Below are 25,534 nucleotides of genomic sequence, written 5' to 3' on the forward strand. Positions count from 1 at the left end.
GGGGAGAGGTTCTAACCACAATCTGCTCTAGCAGCGATGGTGATTCTGCCTGCCATGGGTATGTGGAATACTGTCGGTGTGGGTGAGGGGAGCTGCAGCGCCAGGAAGCTTCTGGAAGATGGAGACGTAGGAGACGTAAGAGACGACGGACGCGGGAAACTGGAGCAGCAGTCCGCTGGAGGAGATCAGCGGGTCGAGCAGATTCTGGGTGAGGGGAGGAACTGTGCTGCTGGGAGCGTGAAGCTTCAGACACAGGAAGATTCCCCTAACTCTTTGCAACTTGACTCCACTTTTGGGGAGGTGGTTGACTGGGTGAGGACGTTGGGGTCCTTCGAGAACAAGGGCGAGGACAGTCCCATCAGGACTGGAACAGAAGAGGGCAGAAGGCAGAATAAAAACACGGGGAGGGGGGCTCACCCATCACCTGCCAGAATCTGCTTCTCCCCCTCCCCTCAACATCTTATTCTGCCTTCTGCCCTCTTCCTTTCCAATCCTGATGAAGGGTCTCGGCCCGAATCGTCCACTGATAATTTGCCCAACATAGATGCTGCCTGACGAGTTCCTCCAGCATTTTGCGTCTGTCAAACTGTAATTAAACAACTAACTAATCCAATCCCTTCTGCCAACACAATGTGAACATCCCTCCATTCCCTGCACATCCACCGACCTATCGAAGAGCGTCTTAAACGCCTCTATCATATATCCCTCCACCACCAGCCCTGGCAGCACATTCCAGGCACCCACCACTCTCTGTGTAAAGGACTTGCCCCACACATCTCCTTTGAACTTAACCCTCTCCTCTTAAATACATGCCTTCCAGTATTAGATTTCAACTCTGGGAAAAAGATACCGGCTGTCTACTCTGTCTGTGCCTCACATAATCTTATAAACCTCCATCAGGTCTCCCCTCAGCCTCCGCTGCTCCAGAGAATGCAACGAAAGTTTGTCCACCCTCTCCTTATAGCTCATCCCCTCTAATCCTGGTAAATGTCTTCTGGACCCTCTCCAAAGCCCCCACATCCTTCCTGTAACGGGGCGACCAGAACTGAATCCAATACTCCAGATGCAGCCTACCCACAGTTTTCTAAGGCTGCAGCATAACTTTCTGACTCCTGAAGTCAGTGCCCCAACTAAGAAAGACCAGCTCGTTACCAGCTGTGGTGTCAGGCGAGGTATTTTGAAGGACACAAACTTTTCCAGAAACTAACAGCAGTCCAGCGCTGAAGTGCATCAAGGACTGAGAACAAAAGGAACTGTTCCCTGACCGGGAATCGAACCCGGGCCGCGGCGGTGAGAGCGCCGAATCCTAACCACTAGACCACCAGGGAAGCTGCTGCCTCCCTCACTCGGCAGCTCCTCCACCTCCCGTCACTCACCCTCACTGACGTTTGTGGGGAGTGAGTGACTCACACCGAGAGTCAGTTCCTGCATCACGTGATCGACTCTCGTCCAATCACATGGGACTCCCCCTCCACACTCGGGTGACACTGCCGATGGGTTTCACACACAGACCGAGGGTGGGGAGCCTGCGGGCCTCACACTCTCTCCCCACTCTCTCCCCACATTGAGATCCACCTGACACGTTTTGCCCAGTCACTCAATACATCTCCACCCCATTACAGAACACAATGTGCTCATCACAACGTGCCCTCCCACCTCACTTTGTATCCTCGGAAACTTGCAAACCTTACATTTCGTTCCCAACTCCTGGTCAGTGATGGGAATAGTGAACAAATTCAGAGGGCAATGAACCGATCCCTGGGCAACTCCTCGAGTTACATACCCTCCAGCCTGAAAAGGACCCATTTTCAGGTTCCGTGTGTGTGTGTGGTCTGCCCCCACCTGAAACAATCTTCATTTATCTCTGAAAGTATCCTTTAATCATAAGAAGACCCAGTGTGTGAGACTGAACATTCAAGGCAACATGTTCTCCTTTGGGAAGTTAAACCAGGGCAGAACTTGCAGAGTGAACGACAGGGCCCTGGCGCGTGTTGTAGAGCAGAGAGACCTCGGGGTGATGGTACACGGTTCCCTGGAAGTGTCAACACAGGTAGACAGAGTGGTGAAGAAGGCATTTTGCATGTTAGCCTTCATCAGTCAGGGTATCAGGTACTAGAGTTGTGATGTCAGGTCTCAGCCGTACAAGACATTGGTGAGACTGGGACCACTTTGCACTAAAATGGTCTTTGTTTTTTATTGTTCTAAGTGCGTTTTTTCAAGTTGAGTTTATTGTCACGTGCACAAGACCATGTGTGCACAGGTGCAATGGAAAACTTACTTGCAGCAGCATCACAGGCACAGAGCGTCATATCAGCTGCATTCCAAAAAAGAAACATAAAATCAACCAATTATGCATGATAATTACAAGAAAAAACACAAATATTTATGAACACCAACCTCCTTCCATCCTTCCTGAAAGAACCGTCCAACTCTCCTGATTATACTCAAAGCCTTCAAATAGCCCTTCCTTCATAGTTTGTTCAGCATTTTGAATTGTTTTAGAACACAGAACAGCGCAGCTCAGGAACACGCCCCACGTCCCACCATGTTGGGCCGAACTGATTGAACTAGTAATTAGGAGACACAAGAGATTCTGCAGATGCTGGATTCTGAAGCATCGCACACAAAATGCTGGAGGAACTCAGCAGCTCAGGCAGCATCCGTGGAGGGAAATAAACAGGTAACATTTCATGTTGACACCCTTCATCAGGACTGGAACAGAAGACCGCAGAAGGCAGAATAAAAAGATACAGGGAGGGGGCTCACCCATCACCTGTCAGAATCTGCTCCTAACCCATCCCCTCAACATCTTATTCTGCCTTCTGCCTGTTCCTTTCCATACCTGATGAAGGGTCTCGGCCCGAAACGTCGACTGTCTATTCCCCACCATAGATGCTGCCTGACCTGCTGAGATCCTACAGCATTTTGTGTCTGTCAAACTGTAATTAAACAACTAACTAAACCAATCCCTTCTCCCTACACAATGTGCACATCCCTCCATTCCCTGCACATCCTCCGACCTATTGAAGAGCCTCTTAAACACCTCTATCGTATATCCCTCCACCACCAGCCCTGGCAGCACATTCCAGACACCCACCACTCTCTGAGTAAAGGACTTGCCCCACACGTCTCCTTTGAACTTAACCCTCTCATCTTAAATACATGCCTTCTAGTATTAGATTTCATCTCTGGGAAAAAGATACCAACTGTCTACTCTGTCTGTGCCTCTCATAATCTTATAAAACTCCATCAGGTCTCCCCTCAGCCTCTGCCGCTCCACAGAAAGCAACGAAAGTTTCTCCACCCTCTCCTTATAGATCATGCCCTCGAATCCTGGTAAATGTCATCTGGACCCTCTCCAAAGCCCCCACATCCTTCCTGTAATGGGGCGACCAGAACTGAATGCAATACTCCAGATGCGGCCGAACCACAGTTTTCTAAAGCTGCAGCATAACTTCCTGACTCCTGAATCAGTGCCCCGACTAAGAAAGACCAGCTCGTTACCAGCTGTGGTGTCAGGCGAGGTATTTTGAAGGACACAAACTTTTCAAGTAACTACCAGCAGTCCAGCGCTGAAGTGCAGCGAGGACTGAGAGCAAAAGGAACTGTTCCCTGACCGGGAATCGAACCCGGGCCGCGGCGGTGAGAGCGCCGAATCCTAACCACTAGACCACCAGGGAAGCTGCTGCCTCCCTCACTCGGCAGCTCCTCCACCTCCCGTCACTCACCCTCACTGACGTTTGTGGGGAGTGAGTGACTCACACCGAGAGTCTGTTCCTGCATCACATGATTGACTCTCGTCCAATCACATGGGACTCCCCCTCCACACTCGGGTGACACTGCCGATGGGTTTCACACACAGACCGAGGGCAGGGACCCTGCGGGCCTCACATTCTCTCCCCACTCTCTCCCCACATTAAGATCCACCTGACACGGTTTGCCCAGTCACTCAGTACATCTCCACCCCGTTACAGAACACAATGTGCTCGTCACAACGTGCCCTCCCACCTCGCTTTGTATCCTCGGAAACTTGCAAAACTTACATTTCGTTCCCACCTCCTGGTCAGTGATGGGAATAGTGAGCAACTCCAGAGAGCCAAGAACCGATCCCTGGGGCACTCCTCGAGTTACATCCCCCCAGCCTGTAAAGGACCCATTTCCAGGTGTTTGAGTGTGTGTGTGTGTGTTCTGCCCCCACATGAAACAATCTTCATTTATCTCTGAAAATATCCTTTAATCATAAGAAGACCCAGTGTGTGAGACTGAACATTCAAGGCAACATGTTCTCCTTTGGGAAGTTAAACCAGGGCAGGATTTGCAGAGTGAACGACAGGGCCCTGGCGCGTGTTGTAGAGCAGAGAGACCTCGGGGTGATGGTACACGGTTCCCTGGAAGTGTCAACACCGGTAGACAGAGTGGTGAAGAAGGCATTTTACATGTTAGCCTTCATCAGTCAGGGTATCAGGTACTAGAGTTGTGATGTCAGGTCTCAGCCGTACAAGACATTGGTGAGACTGGGACCACTTTGCACTAAAATGGTCTTTGTTTTTTATTGTTCTAAGTGCGTTTTTTCAAGTTGAGTTTATTGTCACGTGCACAAGACCATGTGTGCACAGGTGCAATGGAAAACTTACTTGCAGCAGCATCACAGGCACAGAGCGTCATATCAGCTGCATTCCAAAAAAGAAACATAAAATCAACCAATTATGCATGATAATTACAAGAAAAAACACAAATATTTATGAACACCAACCTCCTTCCATCCTTCCTGAAAGAACCGTCCAACTCTCCTGATTATACTCAAAGCCTTCAAATAGCCCTTCCTTCATAGTTTGTTCAGCATTTTGAATTGTTTTAGAACACAGAACAGCGCAGCTCAGGAACACGCCCCACGTCCCACCATGTTGGGCCGAACTGATTGAACTAGTAATTAGGAGACACAAGAGATTCTGCAGATGCTGGATTCTGAAGCATCGCACACAAAATGCTGGAGGAACTCAGCAGCTCAGGCAGCATCCGTGGAGGGAAATAAACAGGTAACATTTCATGTTGACACCCTTCATCAGGACTGGAACAGAAGACCGCAGAAGGCAGAATAAAAAGATACAGGGAGGGGGCTCACCCATCACCTGTCAGAATCTGCTCCTAACCCATCCCCTCAACATCTTATTCTGCCTTCTGCCTGTTCCTTTCCATACCTGATGAAGGGTCTCGGCCCGAAACGTCGACTGTCTATTCCCCACCATAGATGCTGCCTGACCTGCTGAGATCCTACAGCATTTTGTGTCTGTCAAACTGTAATTAAACAACTAACTAAACCAATCCCTTCTCCCTACACAATGTGCACATCCCTCCATTCCCTGCACATGCTCCGACCTATTGAAGAGCCTCTTAAACACCTCTATCGTAACTCCCTCCACCACCAGCCCTGGCAGCACATTCCAGACACCCACCACTCTCTGTGTAAAGGACTTGCCCCACACATCTCCTTTGAACTTAACCCTCTCATCTTAAATACATGCCTTCTAGTATTAGATTTCAACTCTGGGAAAAGATACGGGCTGTCTACTCTGTGCCATTCATAATCTTATAAACCTCCATCATGTCTCCCCTTATTCTCCGCCGCCCCAGAGAAAGCAACGAAAGTTTGTCCAATCTCTCCTTATAGCTCATGCCCTCTAATCCTGGTAAATGTCTTCTGGACCCTCTCCAAAGCCACCACATCCTTCCTGTAACGGGCCACCAGAACTGAATGCAATACTCCAGATGCAGCCTAACCACTGTTTTCTAAAGCTGCAGCATAAATTCCTGACTCCTGAAGTCAGTGCCCCGACTAAGAAAGACCAGCTCGTTACCAGCTGTGGTGTCAGGCGAGGTATTTTGAAGGACACAAACTTTTCAAGAAACTGCCTGCAGTCCAGCGCTGAAGTGCAGCGAGGACTGAGAGCAAAAGGAACTGTTCCCTGACCGGGAATCGAACCCGGGCCGCGGCGGTGAGAGCGCCGAATCCTAACCACTAGACCACCAGGGAAGCTGCTGCCTCCCTCACTCGGCAGCTCCTCCACCTCCCGTCACTCACCCTCACTGACGTTTGTGGGGAGTGAGTGACTCACACCGAGAGTCCGTTCCTGCATCACATGATAGACTCTCGTCCAATCACATGGGACTCCCCCTCCACACTCGGGTGACACTGCCGATGGGTTTGACACACAGACCGAGGGTGGGGAGCCTGCGGGACTCACACTCTCTCCCCACTCTCTCCCCACATTAAGATCCACCTGACACGTTTTGCCCAGTCACTCAGTACATCTCCACCCCGTTACAGAACACAATGTGCTCATCACAACGTGCCCTCCCACCTCGCTTTGTATCCTCGGAAACTTGCAAACCTTACATTTCGTTCCCACCTCCTGGTCAGTGATGGGAATAGTGAACAACTCCAGAGGGCCAAGAACCGATCCCTGGGGTACTCCTCAAGTTGCATCCCCCCACCCTGAGAAGGACCCATTTTCGGTTGTTCGTGTGTGTGTGTGTGAGTGTGTGTGTGTGTGTGTGTGTGTGTGCGTGTGTGTGTGTGTGTGTGTGTGTGTGTGTGTGTGGTCTGCCCCCACCTGAAACAATCTTCATTTATCTATGAAAATATCCTTTAATCATAAGAAGACCCAGTGTGTAAGGCTGAACATTCAAGGCAACATGTTCGTCTTTTGGAGTTAAACCAGGGCAGGACTTGCACAGTGTATGACACTGCCCTAGCGAGCATTGTAGATCACAGAGACTTCGGGGTGCTGGTACATTGTTCCCCGGTAGTAGCAACGCAGGTAGACAGGGTGGTGAAGAAGCCATTTGGCACACTGGCCTTCATCAGTCAGGGTCTCAGGTAAAAGAGTTGTGATGTCAGGTCTCAGCCGTCCAAGACATTGGTGAGACGAGGACCACTTAGAACAAAAAAAGGTCCAATTTACTGCAAAGTGTGTTCATTCAGGTTCAGTTTACTGTCACGTGCACAAGTCACGTGTGCACAGGTGCAATGGAAAACTTACTTGAAGCAGTATCACAGGCACAGAGCGTCATATCAGCAGGATTCACAAGAGAAACATCAATTAAACCAATTCTGCATGATAATTACAAGAAAAAATGCAAATATTTATGTACACCAACCTCTCTCCAACCTTCCTGAAAGAACCATCCAACCCTGCTGATTACACTCAGAGCCTTCAAATAGCCCTTCCTTCATAGTTTGTTCAGCATTTTGAAATGTTTTAGAACACAGAACAGCACAGCTCAGGAACAGGCCCCACATCCCACCATGTTGGGTGAGCTGATTAAGCTGGTAATTAGGAGACACGCTTTTCTACAGATGCTGGAATCTGAAGCAATGCACACAAAATGCAGGATGAAATCAGCAGGTCAGACAGATCCGTGGAGGGAAATAAACATTTGACATTTCGGGTTGACACCCTTCATCAGGGCTGGAACAGAAGAGAGCAGAAGGCAGAATAAAAAGATACGGGGAGGGGGGCTCACCCATCACCTGCCAGCTTCTGCTCCTACCCTCTCCCCCCAAAATCTTATTCTGCATTCTGCCCTCCTCCTTTCCACTCCTGATGAAGGGTCTCGGCCCAAAACGTTGACTGTTTAATCCCCTCCATAGATGCTGCCTGACCTGCTGAGCTCCTTCAGCATTTTGTGTCTGTCAAATTATAATTAAACAACTAACTAAACCAATCCCATCTGCCTACACAATGTGCACATCCCTCTATTCCCTGCACATCCACCGACCTATCGAAGAGCCTCTTAAACGCCTCTATCGTATCTGCCTCCACCACCAGCCCTGGCAGCACATTCCAGACACCCACCACTCTCTGTGTAAAGGACTTGCCCCGCACGTCTCCTTTGAACTTAACCCCTCTCATCTTAAATACTTGCCTTCTAGTATTAGATTTCAACTCTGGGAAAAGATACGGGCTGTCTACTCTGTGCCATTCATAATCTTATAAACCTCCATCAGGTCTCCCCTTATTCTCCGCCGCACCAGAGAAAGCAACGAAAGTTTGTCCAATCTCTCCTTATAGCTCATGCCCTCTAATCCTGGTAAATGTCTTCTGGACCCTCTCCAAAGCCACCACATCCTTCCTGTAACGGGCCACCAGAACTGAATGCAATACTCCAGATGCAGCCTAACCACAGTTTTCTAAAGCTGCAGCATAACTTCCTGACTCCTGAAGTCAGTGCCCCGACTAAGAAAGACCAGCTCGTTACCAGCTGTGGTGTCAGGCGAGGTATTTTGAAGGACACAAACTTTTCAAGAAACTGCCTGCAGTCCAGCGCTGAAGTGCAGCGAGGGCTGAGAGCAAAAGGAACTGTTCCCTGACCGGGAATCGAACCCGGGCCGCGGCGGTGAGAGCACCGAATCCTAACCACTAGACCACCAGGGAAGCTGCTGCCTCCCTCACTCGGCAGCTCCTCCACCTCCCGTCACTCACCCTCACTGACGTTTGTGGGGAGTGAGTGACTCACACCGAAAGTCCGTTCCTGCATCACGTGATCGACTCTCGTCCAATCACATGGGACTCCCCCTCCACACTCGGGTGACACTGCCGATGGGTTTGACACACTGACCGAGGGTGGGGAGCCTGCGGGACTCACACTCTCTCCCCACTCTCTCCCCACTCTCTCCCCACATTAGGATCCACCTGACACGTTTTGCCCAGTCACTCAGTACAACTCCACCCCGTTACAGAACACAATGTGCTCATCACAACGTGCCCTCCCACCTCGCTTTGTATCCTCGGAAACTTGCAAACCTTACATTTCGTTCCCACCTCCTGGTCAGTGATGGGAATAGTGAACAACTCCAGAGGGCCAAGAACCGATCCCTGGGGTACTCCTCAAGTTACATCCCCCCACCCTGAAAAGGACCCATTTTCGGTTGTTCGTGTGTGTCTGTGTGAGTGCGTGTGTGTGTGTGCGCGCGCACACGCGCGCGTGTGTGTGTGTGTGTGTGTGTGTGGTCTGCCCCCACCTGAAACAATCTTCATTTATCTATGATAATATCCTTTAATCATAAGAAGACCCAGTGTGTAAGGCTGAACATTCAAGGCAACATGTTCGTCTTTCGGAGTTAAACCAGGGCAGGACTTGCACAGTGTATGACACGGCCCTAGCGAGCATTGTAGATCAGAGAGACCTCGGGGTGCTGGTACATTGTTCCCCGGTAGTAGCAACGCAGGTAGACAGGGTGGTGAAGAAGCCATTTGGCACACTGGCCTTCATCAGTCAGGGTCTCAGGTAAAAGAGTTGTGATGTCAGGTCTCAGCCGTCCAAGACATTGGTGAGATGAGGACCACTTAGAACAAAAAAAGGTCCAATTTACTGCAAAGTGTGTTCATTCAGGTTCAGTTTACTGTCACGTGCACAAGTCACGTGTGCACAGGTGCAATGGAAAACTTACTTGAAGCAGTATCACAGGCACAGAGCATCATATCAGCAGGATTCACAAGAGAAACATCAATTAAACCAATTCTGCATGATAATTACAAGAAAAAATGCAAATATTTATGTACACCAACCTCTCTCCAACCTTCCTGAAAGAACCATCCAACCCTGCTGATTACACTCAGAGCCTTCAAATAGCCCTTCCTTCATAGTTTGTTCAGCATTTTGAAATGTTTTAGAACACAGAACAGCACAGCTCAGGAACAGGCCCCACATCCCACCATGTTGGGTGAGCTGATTAAGCTGGTAATTAGGAGACACGATTTTCTACAGATGCTGGAATCTGAAGCAATGCACACAAAATGCAGGATGAACTCAGCAGGTCAGACAGATCCGTGGAGGGAAATAAACATTTGACATTTCAGGTTGACACCCTTCATCAGGGCTGGAACAGAAGAGAGCAGAAGGCAGAATAAAAAGATACGGGGAGGGGGGCTCACCCATCACCTGCCAGCTTCTGCTCCTACCCTCTCCCCCCAAAATCTTATTCTGCATTCAGCCCTCCTCCTTTCCACTCCTGATGAAGGGTCTCGGCCCAAAACGTTGACTGTTTAATCCCCTCCATAGATGCTGCCTGACCTGCTGAGCTCCTTCAGCATTTTGTGTCTGTCAAATTATAATTAAACAACTAACTAAACCAATCCCTTCTGCCTACACAATGTGCACATCCCCCCATTCCCTGCACATCCACCGACCTATCGAAGAGCCTCTTAAACGCCTCTATCGTATCTGCCTCCACCACCAGCCCTGGCAGCACATTCCAGACACCCACCACTCTCTGTGTAAAGGACTTTTTCCGCACGTCTCCTTTCAACTTAACCCTCTCATCTTAAATACATGCCTTCTACTATTAGATTTCAACTCTGGGAAAAGGATACCGACTGTCTACTCTGTCTGTGCCTCTCATAATCTTATAAACCACCATCAGGTCTCACCTCAGCCTCTGCCACTCCAGAGAAAGTAACGAAAGTTTGTCCACCATCTCCTTATAGCTCATGCCCTCTAATCCTGCTAAATGTCTTCTAGACCCTCTCCAAAGCCCCCACATCCTTCCCGTAATGGGGTGGCCAGAACTGAATCCAATACTTCAGATGCAGCCGAACCACAGTTTTCTAAAGCTGCAGCATAACTTCCTGACTCTTGAAGTCCGTGCCCCGACTAAGAAAGACCAGCTCGTTACCAGCTGTGGTGTCAGGCGAGGGATTTTGAAGGACACAAACTTTTCAAGAAAGTACCAGCAGTCCAGCGCTGAAGTGCAGCGAGGACTGAGAGCAAAAGGAACTGTTCCCTGACCGGGAATCGAACCCGGGCCGCAACGGTGAAAGCGCCGAATCCTAACCACTAGACCACCAGGGAAGCTGCTGCCTCCCTCACTCGGCAGCTCCTCCACCTCCCGTCACTCACCCTCACTGACGTTTGTGGGGAGTGAGTGACTCACACCGAGAGTCCGTTCCTGCATCACGTGATCGACTCCCGTCCAATCACATGGGACTCCCCCTCCACACTCGGGTGACCCTGCCGATGGGTTTGACGCACAGACCGAGGGCGGGGAGCCTGCGGGCCTCATACTTTCTCCTCACACTTTCTCCTCACACTCTCCCCACATTAAGATCCACCTGACACGGTTTGCCCAGTCACTCAGTACATCTCCACCCCGTTACAGAACACAATGTGCTCATCACAACGTGCCCTCCCACCTCGCTTTGTATCCTCGGAAACTTGCAAACCTTACATTTCGTTCCCACCTCCTGGTCAGTGATGGGAATAGTGAACAACTCCAGAGGGCCAAGAACCGATCCCTGGGGTACTCCTTGTGTTACATCCCTTCACCCTGAAAAGGACCCATTTTCAGGTGTTCGTGTGTGTGTGTGTGTGTGTGTGTGTGTGTGTGTGTGTGTGTGTGTGTGTGTGTGTGTGTGTGTGTGTGTGTGTGTGTGTGTGTGTGGTCTACCCCGACCTGAAACAATCTTCATTTATCTATGAAAATATCCCTTAATCATAAGAAGACCCAGTGTTAAGACTGAATATTCAAGGCAACATATTCGCCGTTGGGAAGTTAAACCAGGGCAGGACTTGCACAGTGATCGACAGGGCCCTGGCGAGCGTTGAAGAGCAGAGAGACCTCGGGGTGCTGATACACGGTTCTCCGGTAGTGTCGACAGGTAGACAGGGTGGTGAAGAACGCATTTGGCACACTGGTCTTCCTCAGTCATGATATCAGGTACAAGAGTAGTGAAGTCAGGTCTCAGCCGTAGAAGACATTGGTGAGACTGGGACCACTTAGAACAACAAAAAAGTCCATTTTAGTGCAAAGTGTGTTCTTTCAAGTTGAGTTTATTGTCACGTGCACAAGTCCATGTCTGCACAGCTGCAATGGAAAACTTACTTGCAGCAGAATGACCAGCACCAAGCGTCATATCAGCACTCTTAACATCAATTAAACCAATTATGCACAATAATTGCAAGAAAAGATACAAATATTTATGAACACCAACCTCTCTACATCCCTCCTGAAAGAACGATCCAACACTGCTGATTACATTCAGAGCCTTTAGATAGCCCTTCCTTCATAGTCTGTTCAGCATTTTGAATTGTTTTAGAACACAGAACAGAGCAGCTCAGGAACAAGCCCCACATCCCACCATGTTGGACCGAACTGAATAAACTAGTGATTAGGTGACACCATATTCTGCAGATGCTGGATTCTGAAGCAACACACACAAAATGCCAGAGGAACTCAGCAGGTTTGGCAGCATCTATGGAGGGAAATAAACAGTTAACATTTCGGGTTGACACCCTTCATCAGGACTGGAACAGAAGAGGGCAGAAGGCAAAATAAAAAGATACGGGGAGAGGGGCTCACCCATCACCTGCCGGTTTCTGCTCCTCCCCCCTCCCCCCAACATCTTATTCTGCCTTCTGCCCTCTTCCTTTCCAGTCCTGATGAAGGGTCTCGGCCCGAAACGTTGACTGTTTATTTTCCTCCATAGATGCTGCCTGACCTGCTGAGATCCTCCAGCATTTTGTGGCTGTCAAACTGTAATTAAACAACCATCTAAACCAATCCCTTCTGCCAACACAATGTGAACATCCCTCCATTCCCTGCACATCCTCCTACCTATCGAAGAGCCTCTTAAACACCTCTATCGTATCTGCCTCCACCACCACCCCTGGCAGCACATTCCAGACACCCTCCACTCTCTGTGTAAAGGACTTGCCCCACACATCTCCTTTGAACTTCTCCCCTCTCATCTTAAATACATGCCTTCTAGTATTAGATTTCAACCCAGGGAAAATGATACCGACTGTCTACTCTATTTCTGCCTCTCATAATCTTGTAAACCACCATCAGGTCTCCCCTCAGCCTCCGCTGTTCCAAAGAAAGCAACCCAAGTTTGTCCCACCTCTCCTTATAGCTCATGCCCTTTAATCCTGGTAAATGTCTTCTGGACCCTCTCCAAAGCCCCCACATCCTTCCTGCAACAGGGCGACCAGAACTGAATGCAATACTCCAGATGCGGCCAAACCACAGTTTTCTAAAGCTGCAGCATAACTTCCTGACTCCTGAAGTCAGTACCCCGACTAAGAAAGACCAGCTCGTTACCAGTTGTGGTGTCAGGCGAGGTATTTTGAAGGACACAAACTTTTCAAGAAACTCACAACAGTCCAGCGCTGAAGTTCAGCGAGGACTGAGAGTATAACAAACTGTTCCCTGACCGGGAATCGAACCTGGGCCGCGGCGGTGAGAGCGCCGAATCCTAACCACTAGACCACCAGGGAAGCTGCTGCCTCCCTCACTTGGCAGCTCGTTCACCTCCTGTCACTCACACTCACTGACGTTTGTGGGGAGTGAGTGACCCACACCGGGAGTTAGTTGCTGCATCACGTGATCGACTCTCGTCCAATCTTATGGGACTCCCCCTCCACACTCAGGTGACACTGCCGATGGGTTTGACACACAGACCGAGGGCGGGGAGCCTGGGGCCTCACACTCTCTCCCCGGTCCCTCCCAACGTTGAGCTCCACCTAATACATTTTACCCAGTCACTCAGTACATCTCCACCCCGTCACAGAACACAATGTTCTCATCACAACGTGCCCTCCCACCTCGCTTTGTATCCTCGGACTCTTGCAAACCTTATATTTTGTTCCCACCTTCTGGTCAGTGATGGGAATAGTGAACAACTTCAGAGGGCCAAGAACCGATCCCTGGGGCACTCCTCGAGTTACATCCCCCGAGCCTGTAAAGGACCCATTTCCAGGTGTTTGTGTGTGTGTGTTATGCCTGCACATGAAACAATCTTCACTTATCTCTGAAAGTATCCTTTAATCATAAGAAGACCCAGTGTGTGAGACTGAACATTCAAGGCAACATGTTCTCCTTTGGGAAGTTAAACCAGGGCAGGACTTGCAGAGTGAAAGACAGGGCCCTGGCGAGTGTTGTAGAGCAGAGAGACCTCGGGGTGCTGGTACACGGTTCCCTGGAAGTGTCGATGCAGGTAGACAGAGTGGTGAAGAAGCCATTTTGCATGCTCGTCTTCATCAGTCAGGATATCAGGTACGAGAGTTGTGATGTCAGGTCTCAGCCATACAAGACATTGGTGAGACTGGGACCACTTTGCACTAAAATGGACTTTGTTTTTTTTTGTTGTAAGTGTGTTTTTTCAAGTTGAGTTTATTGTCACGTGCACAAGACCATGTGTGCACCGGTGCAATGGAAAACTTACTTGCAGCAGCATCACAGGCACAGAGCGTCATATCAGCTGCATTCCAAAAAAGAAACATAAAATCAACCAATTATGCATGATAATTACAAGAAAAAACACAAATATTTATGAACACCAACCTCCTTCCATCCTTCCTGAACGAACCATCCAACCCGCCTTCAAGTAGCCCTTCCTTCATAGTTTGTTCGGCATTTTGAATTGTTTTAGAGCACAGAACAGTGCAGCTCAGGAACAGGCCCCACGTCCTACCATGTTGGACCGAACTGACTATACTAGTAATTAGGTGACACCATATTCTGCAGATGCTGGATTCTGAAGCAACACACACAAAATGCTGGAGGAAGTCAGCAGGTCAGGCAGCATCCGTGGAGGGAAATAAACAGTTAACATTTCGGGTTGACACCCTTCATCAGGACTGGAACAGAAGAGAGCAGAAGGCAGAATAAAAAGATACAGGGAGGGGGGCTCACCCATCACCTGCCGGTTTCTGCTCCTCCCCCCTCCCCCCAACATCTTATTCTGCCTTCTGCCCTCTTCCTTTCCAATCCTGATGAAAGGTCTCGGCACGAAACGTCGACTGTTTATTCCCCACCATAGATGCTGCCTGACCTGCTGAGATCCTCCAGCATTTTGTGGCTGTCAAACTGTAATTAAACAACTAACTAAACGAATCCCTTCTGCCTACACAATGTGCACATCCCTCCATTCCCTGCACATCCTCCTACCTATCGAAGAGCCTCTTAGACACTTCAATCGTATATCCCTCCACCACCACAGCTGGAAGCACATTCCAGACACCCACCACTCTCTGTGTAAAGGACTTGCCCCACACATCTCCTTTGAACTTAACCCTCTCATCTTAAATACTTGCCTTCTAGTATTAGATTTCAACTCTGGGAAAAAGATACGGGCTGTCTACTCTGTCTGTGCCTCTTGCAATCTTATAAACCTCCATCAGGTCTCCCCTCAGCCTCCGCTGCTCCAGAGAATGCAACGAAAGTTTGTCCAATCTCTCCTTATAGCTCATGCCCTCTAATCCTGGTAAATGTCTTCTGGACCCTCTCCAAAGCCCCCACATCATTTCTATAACGGGGTGACCAGAACTGAATCCAATACTCCAGATTCAGCCTAACCACAGTTTTCTAAAGCTACAGCATAACTTCCTGAAGTCAGTGCCCCGACTAAGAAAGACCAGCTCGTTACCAGCTGTGGTGTCAGGCGAGGTATTTTGAAGGACACAAACTTTTCAAGAAACTGCCAGCAGTCCAGCGCTGAAGTGCAGCGAGGACTGAGAGCAAAAGGAACTGTTCCCTGACCGGGAATCGAACCCGGGCCGCGGCGGTGAGAGCACCGAATCCTAACCACTAGACCACCAGGGAAGCTGCTGCCTCCCTCACTCGGCAGCTCCTCCACCTCCCGTCACTCACCCTCACTGACGTTTCTGGGGAGTGAGTGACTCACACCGAGAGTCCGTTCCTGCATCACGTGATTGACTCTCGTCCAATCACATGGGACTGCCCCTCCACACTCGGGTGACCCTGCTGATGGGTTTGACACACAGACCGAGGGTGGGGAGCCTGCGGGACTCACACCCTCTCCCCACTCTCTCCCCACATTAAGATCCACTTGACACGTTTTGCCCAGTAACTCAGTACATCTCCACCCCGTTACAGAACACAATGTGCTCATCACAACGTGCCCTCCCACCTCGCTTTGTATCCTCGGAAACTTGCAAAACTTACATTTTGTTCCCACCTCCTGGTCTGTGATGGGAATAGTGAACAACTCCAGAGGGCCAAGAACCGATCCCTGGAGCACTCCTCGAGTTACATCCCCCCAGCCTGAAAAGGACCCATTTTCAGGTGTTCGTGTGTGTGTGTGTGTGTGTGTGTGTGTGTGTGTGTGTGTGTGTGTGTGTGTGTGTGTGTGTGTGTGTGTGTGTGTGTGTGTGTGTGGTCTACCCCCATCTGAAACAATCTTCATTTAACTATGAAAATATCCTTTAATCATGAGAAGACCCAGTGTGTAAGACTGAATATTCAAGGCAACATATTCGCCTTTGGGAAGTTAAACCAGGGCAGGACTTGCACAGTGAACGACAGGACCCTGGCAAGCATTGTAGAGTAAAGAGACCTCAGGGTGCTGGTACACAATTTGATGGAAATGTCGACGCAGGTAGACAGGGTGGTGAAGAAGGCATTTGGCACACTGGCCTTCATCAGTCATGGTATCAGGTACAAAAGTTGTGATGTCAGGTCTCAACCGTACAAGACATTGGTGAGACTGGGAGCACGTTGCACTAAAATGGACTTTGTTTTTTTTTGTTCTAAGTGCATTCTTTCAAGTTGAGTTTATTATCACGTGCACAAGACCATGTGTGCACAGCTGCAATGGAAGACATACTTGCAGCATTATCACAGGCACATAGCGCCATATCAGCTGCATTCCAAAAAAGAAACATAAAATAAATCAATTAACCATGATAATTACAAGAAAAAACACAAATATTTATGAACTCCAACCTCCTTCCATCCTTCCTGAAAGAACCATCGAACCCTGCTGATTACACTCAGAGCCTTCAAATAGCCCTTCCTTCATAGTTTGTTCAGCATTTTGAATTGTTTTAGAACACAGAACAGCACAGCTCAGGAACTGGCCCCACGTCCCACCATGTTGGGCCAAACTAATTAAACTAGTAATTAAGAGAAACAGGACATTCTGCAGATGCTGGATTCCGAAGCAACGCTCACAAAATGCTGGAGGAACTCAGCAGGTCAGGCAGCATCCGTGGAGGGAAATTAACAGTTAACATTTCGGGTTGACACCCTTCGTCAGGACTGGAACAGAAGAGGCCAGAAGGCAGAATAAAAAGAGACCCGGATAAGGGCTCATCCATCACCTGCCAGTTTCTGCTCCTCCCCGCTCCCCACAATATCTTATTCTGCCTTCTGCCCTCTTCCTTTCCAGTCCTGATGAAGTGTCTCGGCCCAAAACGTCGACTCATTATTTCCCCTCCGTAGATGCTGCCTGACCTGCTGAGATCCTCCAGCATTTTCTGTCTGTCAAACTGTAATTAAACAACTAACTAAACCAATCCCTTCTGCGTACACAATGTGAACATCCCTTCATTCCCTGCACATCCTCCGACCTATCGAAGAGCCTCTTAAACACCTCTATCATATATCCCTCCACCACCACCCCTGGCAGCACATTCCAGGCACCCAGCACTCTCTGTATAAAGGACTTGCCCCGCACGTCTCCTTTGAACTTATCCCCTCTCATCTTAAATACATGCCTTCTAGTATTCGGTTTCAACTCTGGGAGAAAGATACCAGCTGTCTCCTCTGTGCCTCTCATAATCTTATAAACCTCCATCAGGAGGAAAGCAACCCAAGTTTGTCCAATCTCTCCTTATAGCTCATGCCCTCTAATCCTGGTAAATGTCTTCTGGACCCTCTCCAAAGCCCCCACATCCTTCCTGTAACGGGCCACTAGAACTGAATGCAATACTCCAGATGCGGCCTAACCACAGTTTTCTAAAGCTGCAGCATAAATTCCTGACTCGTGAAGTCAGTGCCCCGACTAAGAAAGACCAGCTCGTTACCAGCTGTGGTGTCAGGCGAGGTATTTTGAAGGACACAAACTTTTCAAGAAACTGCCTGCAGTCCAGCGCTGAAGTGCAGCGAGGGCTGAGAGCAAAAGGAACTGTTCCCTGACCGGGAATCGAACCCGGGCCGCGGCGGTGAGAGCGCCGAATCCTAACCACTAGACCACCAGGGAAGCTGCTGCCTCCCTCACTCGGCAGCTCCTCCACCTCCCATCACTCACCCTCACTGACGTTTGTGGGGAGTGAGTGACTCACACCGAGAGTTCGTTCCTGCATCACATGATAGACTCTCGTCCAATCACATGGGATTCCCCCTCCACACTCGGGTGACCCTGCTGATGAGTTTGACCTGCAGACCGAGGGCAGGGAGTCTGCGGGCCTCACACACTCTCCCCACTTTAAGTTCCATCTGACACGTTTTGCCCAGTCACTCAGTACATCTCCACCCCGTTACAGAACACAATGTGCTCATCACAACATGCCCTCCCACCTCGCTTTGTATCCTCGGAAACTTGCAAACCTTACATTTCGTTCGCACCTCCTGGTCAGTGATGGGAATAGTGAACAACTCCAGAGGGCCAAGAACTGATCCCTTGGGCACTCCTCGAGTTACATCCCCCCAGCCTGAAAAGGACCTATTTTCAGGCGTTCATGTGTGTGTGTGGTCTGCCCCCACCTGAAACAATCTTCATTTAACTATGAAAATATCCTTGAATCATAAGAAGACCCAGTGTGCAAGACTGAACGTTCAAGGCAACATGTTCGCCTTTGGGAAGTTAAACAAGGGTAGGACTTGCAGAATGAATGACAGGGCCCTGGTGAGTGTTGTAGAGCAGAGAGACCTCGCGGTGCTGGTACACATTTCCCCGGATGTGTTGACTCAGGTAGACAGGGTGGTGAAGAAGGCATTTGGCCCAACTCGTCCATGCTGACCAAAATGCCCATATCATGCTAGTCCCATCTGCATGTGTTTGGCCCATATCCGTCTAAACCTTTCCTCTCCACGTACCTTCCCAACTGCCTTTTCGAAGTTATTGTACCTGCCTCCACCAATTCCTCTCGCAGCTCATTCCACATACAAACCACTCTCCGTGTAAATAAACTTGTCTCTCAATTTCCTTTTAAATCTTTCCCTTCTCACCTTTAAATGATCCCCTTCATCCTCGATTCCCCAACCCTGGGAAAAAGACTGAGTACATTCACCCACTTCATTGAAGTTGATACTTCCTTCAAAGTTTTTTTATCTTCAAAGTCAGAGAAATACCTGGGAAAATGAGGCACAAAAGTTAACTAATCCTGTTCCCATTGGCCCAGATTATCCCCAACCAGGAGCCCTTCCATTGGACCAGCTCCTGATGACTAACCCAGCCTCTGGGTGGAAGCTTCCTGTAAACCAGCCAGTCAGTGAATTGTTGGATGCAAAGACATCATCAGGTGGTTGAGTTTCCCCTCCCTGGTCCAATCAGTTTCAGGAGTCACTGGGTTGTGTGTATTAAAGGGAGTGAGTCGTGTGCTGAGTTCTCACTGAGTTGCAGTGATTTGTATAATGGGGTGTTTGGTGAAGGTCTTGGTCTCTCTGTTGGTTTTGCTTGGAGCTGTTTGGAAGCAGGCATTTCCCATGGAGCATTGAGAAAGCCATCACTGCTGGGCCTTCCTTTGGGTCTGGTTTCCATGTGTCTGAGGGCTGAAGTGTGTCTCCACTACAGACTGTGATGGTGCAGTGTGGGGAGCACAACCTACTGCTCAGGGTCCACAGAGATTTATTTGGAACTGGACACCTGATTAAAGCTGCTGACCTGACCCTGGGGGCAGCAGGTCATTGACCAACTGGGATCTTTCCCAGAACCACATGGTCCTCTTTGACTATGGTCTTCATGAGTGTGGCAGCAGGTTGCAGGTGAGGGCCCTCTCCAACTCTTGCCCTGAGCCTGGTGTCTGGATTGGTCCCACACTGAACTCCTGAACACTGGGTGATCAATCTCCTCCCTGGGCTCTGGAAATGTAACTTGCTCTTGTTCTGGTGGTTGGTTGAAGTTGACTCCTGCTTCCTGACCTTGCAGTTCCTTCCAATCTTGGCTCCTTCCAGCCTCCTCCTGTGCTTCTTGACACTGAAATGTGTCTGTGGCAATGGAACGATTGAAGCACACACCTCAAGGTCCAACAACAGTTTCCTCCCCACTGCCATCAGGTTCTTGCAGTGACCTAGAAAACCTAAATTTTCCAAGAAACTTGGACTATATTTGTTTTTCCTTCCCCTCAAGTGGCTCTAATGTCATTATGTTTGTTTTGTTGTGTGTAATTTGTTAAATATTGTTTTAACATCTTTGTAATGTACAGTGCTGTTGCTGTGAAAAGCTAATTTTTATGGAACTTGTACTTTGGGTATGTAAGTTCATTGTCATGGACGTGAAGTTGATGATCTTTGCATCCTCTCTTGCCACAGATGATTGGAGGGTGGCACATGTTTAAGGGCATATGGATAACCCTGGGAATTACAGACCGGTGAGTCTTCAGTGGTGGGGAAATTACTGGAGAAGGTTCTTAGAGACAGGATTCATGAGCATTTGGAGAAGCATAGGCTGATTAGGGGCAGTCAGTATGGCTTTGTGAAGGGTGGGTCGTGCCTCGTGAGCCTGACTGAATTCTGAGGATGTGACAAAGCACATTGAAGGTAGAGCAGTGTATGTGGATTTTAGTAAGGTGGTTAATGTTCCTCATGGAAGGGTCATTCAGTAATTCATGAGGCATGGGATCCAGGGAAAGTTGACTGTGCGGATTCGGAATTGGCTCACCCATAGAAGTGAGGGTGGTTGTAGATGGAGTATATTCTTCCTAGAGGTCAGTGACCAGTGGTGTTCTGCAGGGATCTGTTCTGGGACCCCTGCTCTTCATGATTTTTTTAAAAATTGTATATGTGACTTGGATGTGGAAGGGTGGGTCAGTAAGTCTGTAGATGATAAAGGTTGGTGCTGTTGTGAATAGTGCAGAAGGTTGCTGTAGGTTACAACAGGATCGATAAGATGCAGAGCTGGGCTGAGAAGTGGCAGATGGAGTTCAACACTGAAAAGTGTGAAGTGATGCAGTCTGGAAGCTCAAATCTGAAGGCAGAATACAAGGTTAATGGCACAACTCTTTGCAGTGTGGAGGAACAGAGGAATCTTGGGGTCCACGTCCATAGATCCTTCAAGGTTGATTGGGTTGTGAAGAAGGCGTATGGAGTGTGGACCTTCATTTGTCAGGGTATTGCCCTCGAACCATGAGGTAATGTTACAGCTCTATGAAACTCTGATCAGACAACACTTGGAGTATTGTGTTCGGTTCTGGTCACCTCATTATTAGAACGATGTGCAAGCTTTAGAGAGGGTGCAGAGGTTTACCAGGATGCTGCCTGGATTGGACAGCGTATCTTATGAAGATAGATCGAGTGAGCAAGGGCTTTTCTCTTTGGAGCGAAGGAGGATGAGAAATGTACAAGATGATAAGGGGCATAGATAGTGTGGACAGAGACTTTTTCCCAAGGCGAAAATGGCTAACATAAGGGGGTGCATAATTCTAAGGTGATTGGAGGAAGGTATACGGAGAACTTCAGAGGAAAGTTTGTTTTTCGAGTGGGTGCGTGGAATGCACTGCTGGCATTTGGTGGAGACAGACACATTAGGGACATTTAAGAGACTCTTAGGCACATGAATGATAGAAAAATGGAGGGTTATGTGGGAGGGAAGAGTTAGATCTTGGAGCAGGATAAAATGTTGGCATGACCTTGTGGGCCAAAGGGCTGTGCTGTGATGTTCAATAAATTGTCCATTCAATCTGACAGGCAGCAACTCCTCTGGTTCTACATTGAGGGTCTTGGCTTGTATTTGGCTGCAGTCTCGGGAGTGGGACCCTGACCCATGAACTTTCCCGGTGGGAGTGCTACCCACTGGGCCACAGCTGGCAACTCTTCCCTGAAGGGCATTGGGTAACCAGTGAGGTTGGGGATTGCAGTGCCTGTCTGGTGACTGGCAGCCCAGAAACCACCTGACTGGGAAGGGGAAATTTAATTGAACCAGTGATGGAAAGAGTGAATGGTGGTGTTATTGGGCCAGTGTCAGACCTCCCCACACCACAGCACCCCATGAGGGTTCCCACATCACAATGAACTGTAACTGGGATCTGTCCCTGTTCCACAGGATCAGTGCGAATGGGGCAGGATCTCATTGTTCTCCCCCACTGAGATGTTTCCATCTCAAATGGTGACGTGGTGACCAATTTCACAACCAGACTGACCATTCCTCACTGACACCTGCTCCCCTGGGTAAACTTGTCTTTCAGATGGTTGGAGATTTCCTGGTCTACACCACCCAGCTGAACCATCCCCCAGGCTCACGGATCTGTCATTGTACGAACTAATGGAGCCATCATTACCATTGAGTGTCATTATTTCAGGTAACCACTGGGTGAATTCACTGGTGAAATCTCAGGCTAATGTGTTCCCTGAAGTTCTCCTAAAATGGCTGCTCTGTCCCTGCAGGAAGGGCAACGTGAGCAGTGATGGATCAAACCCACCTGGATCCTGTTCAGCTCCACCAAGGCTGGAGAAGGGCATCTGTCATTCTCACTGCGTCTGATGAATGGTGTGTGCTGGGTGGATGGGAAGGGGATTCCTGGAATCTCCCACTGGGAGTTAGACCCACTGTCTCCAACCCTTGTCCTCTTGTTCGCCAGATGACTGGGTCACAGAGTGCACCTCCACTGTCTACTATTTGGGGGACCTCATTCACATCGAGGCCTCTGTTTCAATGGCCACCCACGTGCCCTTGAAGCTCTACATTGACTGGTGTGTAGCCACACTGAGCCCAGACAAGGACTCCACCCCCAGATAGCCCATCATTGACTACAATGGGTAAGGAGCTGTCTGCTTTCTCCAGCTGCTCCTGTCTCAGTGGTTTCACTTGATTCACTTCATGTCTCTTCATCCACAGTTGCCTCCTGGACAGCAGAGCTGAGGACTCCTCTTCAACCTTCGTGCTACCGAGAGGGGAGCGTGAGCTGGACACGCTCCGGTTTGACCTGGATGCATTCTGCTTCTATGGAGATGACCGTTCCTTGGTAAGAGGACCCCAGACTTTCAGTTCTCCATGTTGGGAGGGAGTCACTAAATGAGGTGTTCATTGTGTCCTCAGGTTTTCATCAGCTGTCTCCTGAGAGTTACTGCAGTGGATCAGAGAGATTCTATGAGCAAAGCTTGTACTTTGAAGAAGATGCAGAGTATGTGTGCCCCTCTCCCCCTCGGGTGGGTTCCTGGTGAAGTGATGCCCCACCTGACTGATGGATTGGTTCTCTTGTTGAGCTGGAGCCCACTGGAAGAATCAAACACTGACGTTTGTGCCTGTTGTCACGTGGGCAACTGCAGTGCCACAGGAGTTCTGATTCCCTTCCAGAGGAAGGAGGGACCTTGTGCCTGAAGCTAGTAGGATGTTGGTGGTCTGGATGATAGAACGTGACATCTCTCCTTCCCACCCCACCCACTACCTGGAATGTGTGACCCTGCGGGAGTGATGCTGGAGTGAATTAGGAGGGGGAGGCTTCACTAGGACCCCTGGTCAATCTGGACACTGCCACCCACCTGGTCAAGGAGTCCCTGAATGAGATTGAGCATCGGAGACTGGAGAGGTCTCCAGGGGGTGAGCTGACCCACTGCCAGTTTCCACTTGCTCCTCGGGGTTTCCCTCACTGACCACTGGTTTCTCATTGCTCTGTACGTGTGGAGACTGAGGTGGTCCTGTCCGTGGCTCTGACTGTGACAGCTCTGTCTCTGATCTCTGCTGTATAGGAAACACCAGCAAATCCTGGTCAGTTACTGATCAATGACCAATAAAGCAGTAGTTGTTTCTACCTGGTGTGGTGTCCCGTGTCCCTGAGCTTGGGGTTGTCCAATTTGTACCAGTGCTTTTACACACATGTGCTGCTTGCACAGGGCTATCACCATGGGAACCAGGAATCAATGGGTGTGTCTCTGACCCCGGCAGTGCTGCCTGGTCACTGATGTCAGAACTGGATGCAACATCGTGACATTTGTAGATCAGTTTGTCACTGGTCACATCTGCTTCTGCGGAAGGGGATGTGGGATTGGTTTTGTCCCACTGGGAGCAGCCTTGCCCCCAAGTTGTCTTTTGTGGGTTCCAGGAGCAGCTCCATTCCTGTGTGGAGTGAGCTCAGATGGTCCTGTACTTGAATTGGAGTGAGGCAGTTATATTGGAAGGTTCAGACTGAGGGATTGGTGAGTTTGTTTCCTCTGGAGTCTAGAACTGGGCCACTGTCACAGGGTCTGAGGTCATTCATCCAGGGCCCAGGTGAGATTTCTCTCCTGTTGACTCAATTCACCCACATGCCCAACAGATACAGTGCAGGCACCTTGCATCTTCTGCTCTTGTCTGTGACCTTGCTGTGTTGATAATTCCTTTGGACAGGATTTGAAGTTAGTCATTGTGCACCCACCTCATTTATTCCAGGCACTCACTGGAAACTGTTTCCGTCCTGGTCCTGCAAGGGTCCGTCTCATTCCTGTCCTGTTCCATGTAGTGAGATCTGTCACGAACCAGCAACAAAAGAAACACACTGAGCATGATTCAGTGTTTAAAAACTATTTTATTAATCACTACTTATGATAATATGAAAAATAGAAGTAAAAATGTTAGTATGTTAGAATTCAAATGTTAAACCTTGAACGTTAACCCCAAAAACTAAACTCTGTGTGTGTGTGTGTGGCAAAGTCCCAAACTCCAAGTTCAGGAATATTTCTTAAAGTTCAGTTCCACAAGCCATAAGGTGAAACATGAGCAAAGGCTTCTTCAACAACCACCGTTGTCTGAAGATAAGACATCTATGTAGAGAAACATAGAGAGAGTAATTACGAAATCCAAACGTTCTACGATGGAACCCCAAACGACACTTCAGTGTTTACTCGGTAGTGACTTCCTCACCCCGAAAAGCATCCGAATCGTGGTCTTCCACACACAAATACCTGTTTCCTTCTACAGGTCAGCAACAAAGTGAACTCCTCTGGATTACTTCCAATTTCCATACATGGATTTCAGTGGCAAACAGTTATTGTTTCTCATCCATCGATAGAGAAAACTAGCAGGCTGGTGTCTCTCTCCCTTCTCTCTCTCTCTCCTTCTGACTTCAACAACGTCATTACGTCCTTTATCTTCTATTGACGTAAGCACGCCACACACACTATCTAAAAGGGACATTCACTGAGTCTGTAACAGATCTCCCCATACTCCTCACCTGCACACTTCCCCAGGAAATGGGGAATGGAAATTGCTTTGATCTGGGACACACTTGAACGCTCACATTTGTGTCAGTGAAGTCTGTTCTCGGCTTTCAGCTCAGCCAGGATCTTTACATCATAAATGTCCCTGGTGTGTACTTGTTGGTTTAAGAGACTTGTATTTCAACCAAACTAAATGCTGTGCAGTGAGGAGAGGAAAGGTGGGGAGATGGGAGAGGGAATTACTTGTGGGAAATGATAGACACAACAGCTCCTGTGCACACACTTCCCACAGTGGGTAACCCTGACCCTGTAACCACAGTTCTTTCAGTAAATGAGATCATCTACTTCCCTCTGCCTGCTGAGTTTACCTGCTGCGTCTCCATCTGCTGGCAGTTTCCAAAATCCACCCTGTCTTTGCTCTGACAACAATGTCAAATTTTCACC

At 49.0% G+C, this 25,534-nt stretch overlaps 8 non-coding genes and 1 pseudogene across 8 annotated transcripts; 1 reads left to right on the forward strand and 8 right to left on the reverse strand.

Annotated features, from left to right (window-relative positions):
• The first annotated feature begins 36 nt into the window (after positions 1-36).
• LOC127586496 (zona pellucida sperm-binding protein 3-like) lies at positions 37-23,630 on the forward strand (annotated as a pseudogene).
• Positions 1,257-1,328, reverse strand: trnae-cuc (transfer RNA glutamic acid (anticodon CUC)). Its single transcript has one exon. It is a non-coding gene; the product is annotated as a tRNA-Glu (tRNA).
• Positions 3,609-3,680, reverse strand: trnae-cuc (transfer RNA glutamic acid (anticodon CUC)). Its single transcript has one exon. It is a non-coding gene; the product is annotated as a tRNA-Glu (tRNA).
• On the reverse strand, positions 5,960-6,031 carry trnae-cuc (transfer RNA glutamic acid (anticodon CUC)). The gene has a single exon. It is a non-coding gene; the product is annotated as a tRNA-Glu (tRNA).
• trnae-cuc (transfer RNA glutamic acid (anticodon CUC)) lies at positions 8,364-8,435 on the reverse strand. The gene has a single exon. It is a non-coding gene; the product is annotated as a tRNA-Glu (tRNA).
• Positions 10,780-10,851, reverse strand: trnae-uuc (transfer RNA glutamic acid (anticodon UUC)). The gene has a single exon. It is a non-coding gene; the product is annotated as a tRNA-Glu (tRNA).
• Positions 13,204-13,275, reverse strand: trnae-cuc (transfer RNA glutamic acid (anticodon CUC)). Its single transcript has one exon. It is a non-coding gene; the product is annotated as a tRNA-Glu (tRNA).
• On the reverse strand, positions 15,530-15,601 carry trnae-cuc (transfer RNA glutamic acid (anticodon CUC)). The gene has a single exon. It is a non-coding gene; the product is annotated as a tRNA-Glu (tRNA).
• trnae-cuc (transfer RNA glutamic acid (anticodon CUC)) lies at positions 17,931-18,002 on the reverse strand. The gene has a single exon. It is a non-coding gene; the product is annotated as a tRNA-Glu (tRNA).
• Positions 23,631-25,534: the final 1,904 nt, after the last annotated feature.

This window comes from Pristis pectinata, chromosome 37 (assembly GCF_009764475.1).
Source record: "Pristis pectinata isolate sPriPec2 chromosome 37, sPriPec2.1.pri, whole genome shotgun sequence".
Lineage (NCBI taxonomy): Eukaryota > Metazoa > Chordata > Chondrichthyes > Rhinopristiformes > Pristidae > Pristis > Pristis pectinata.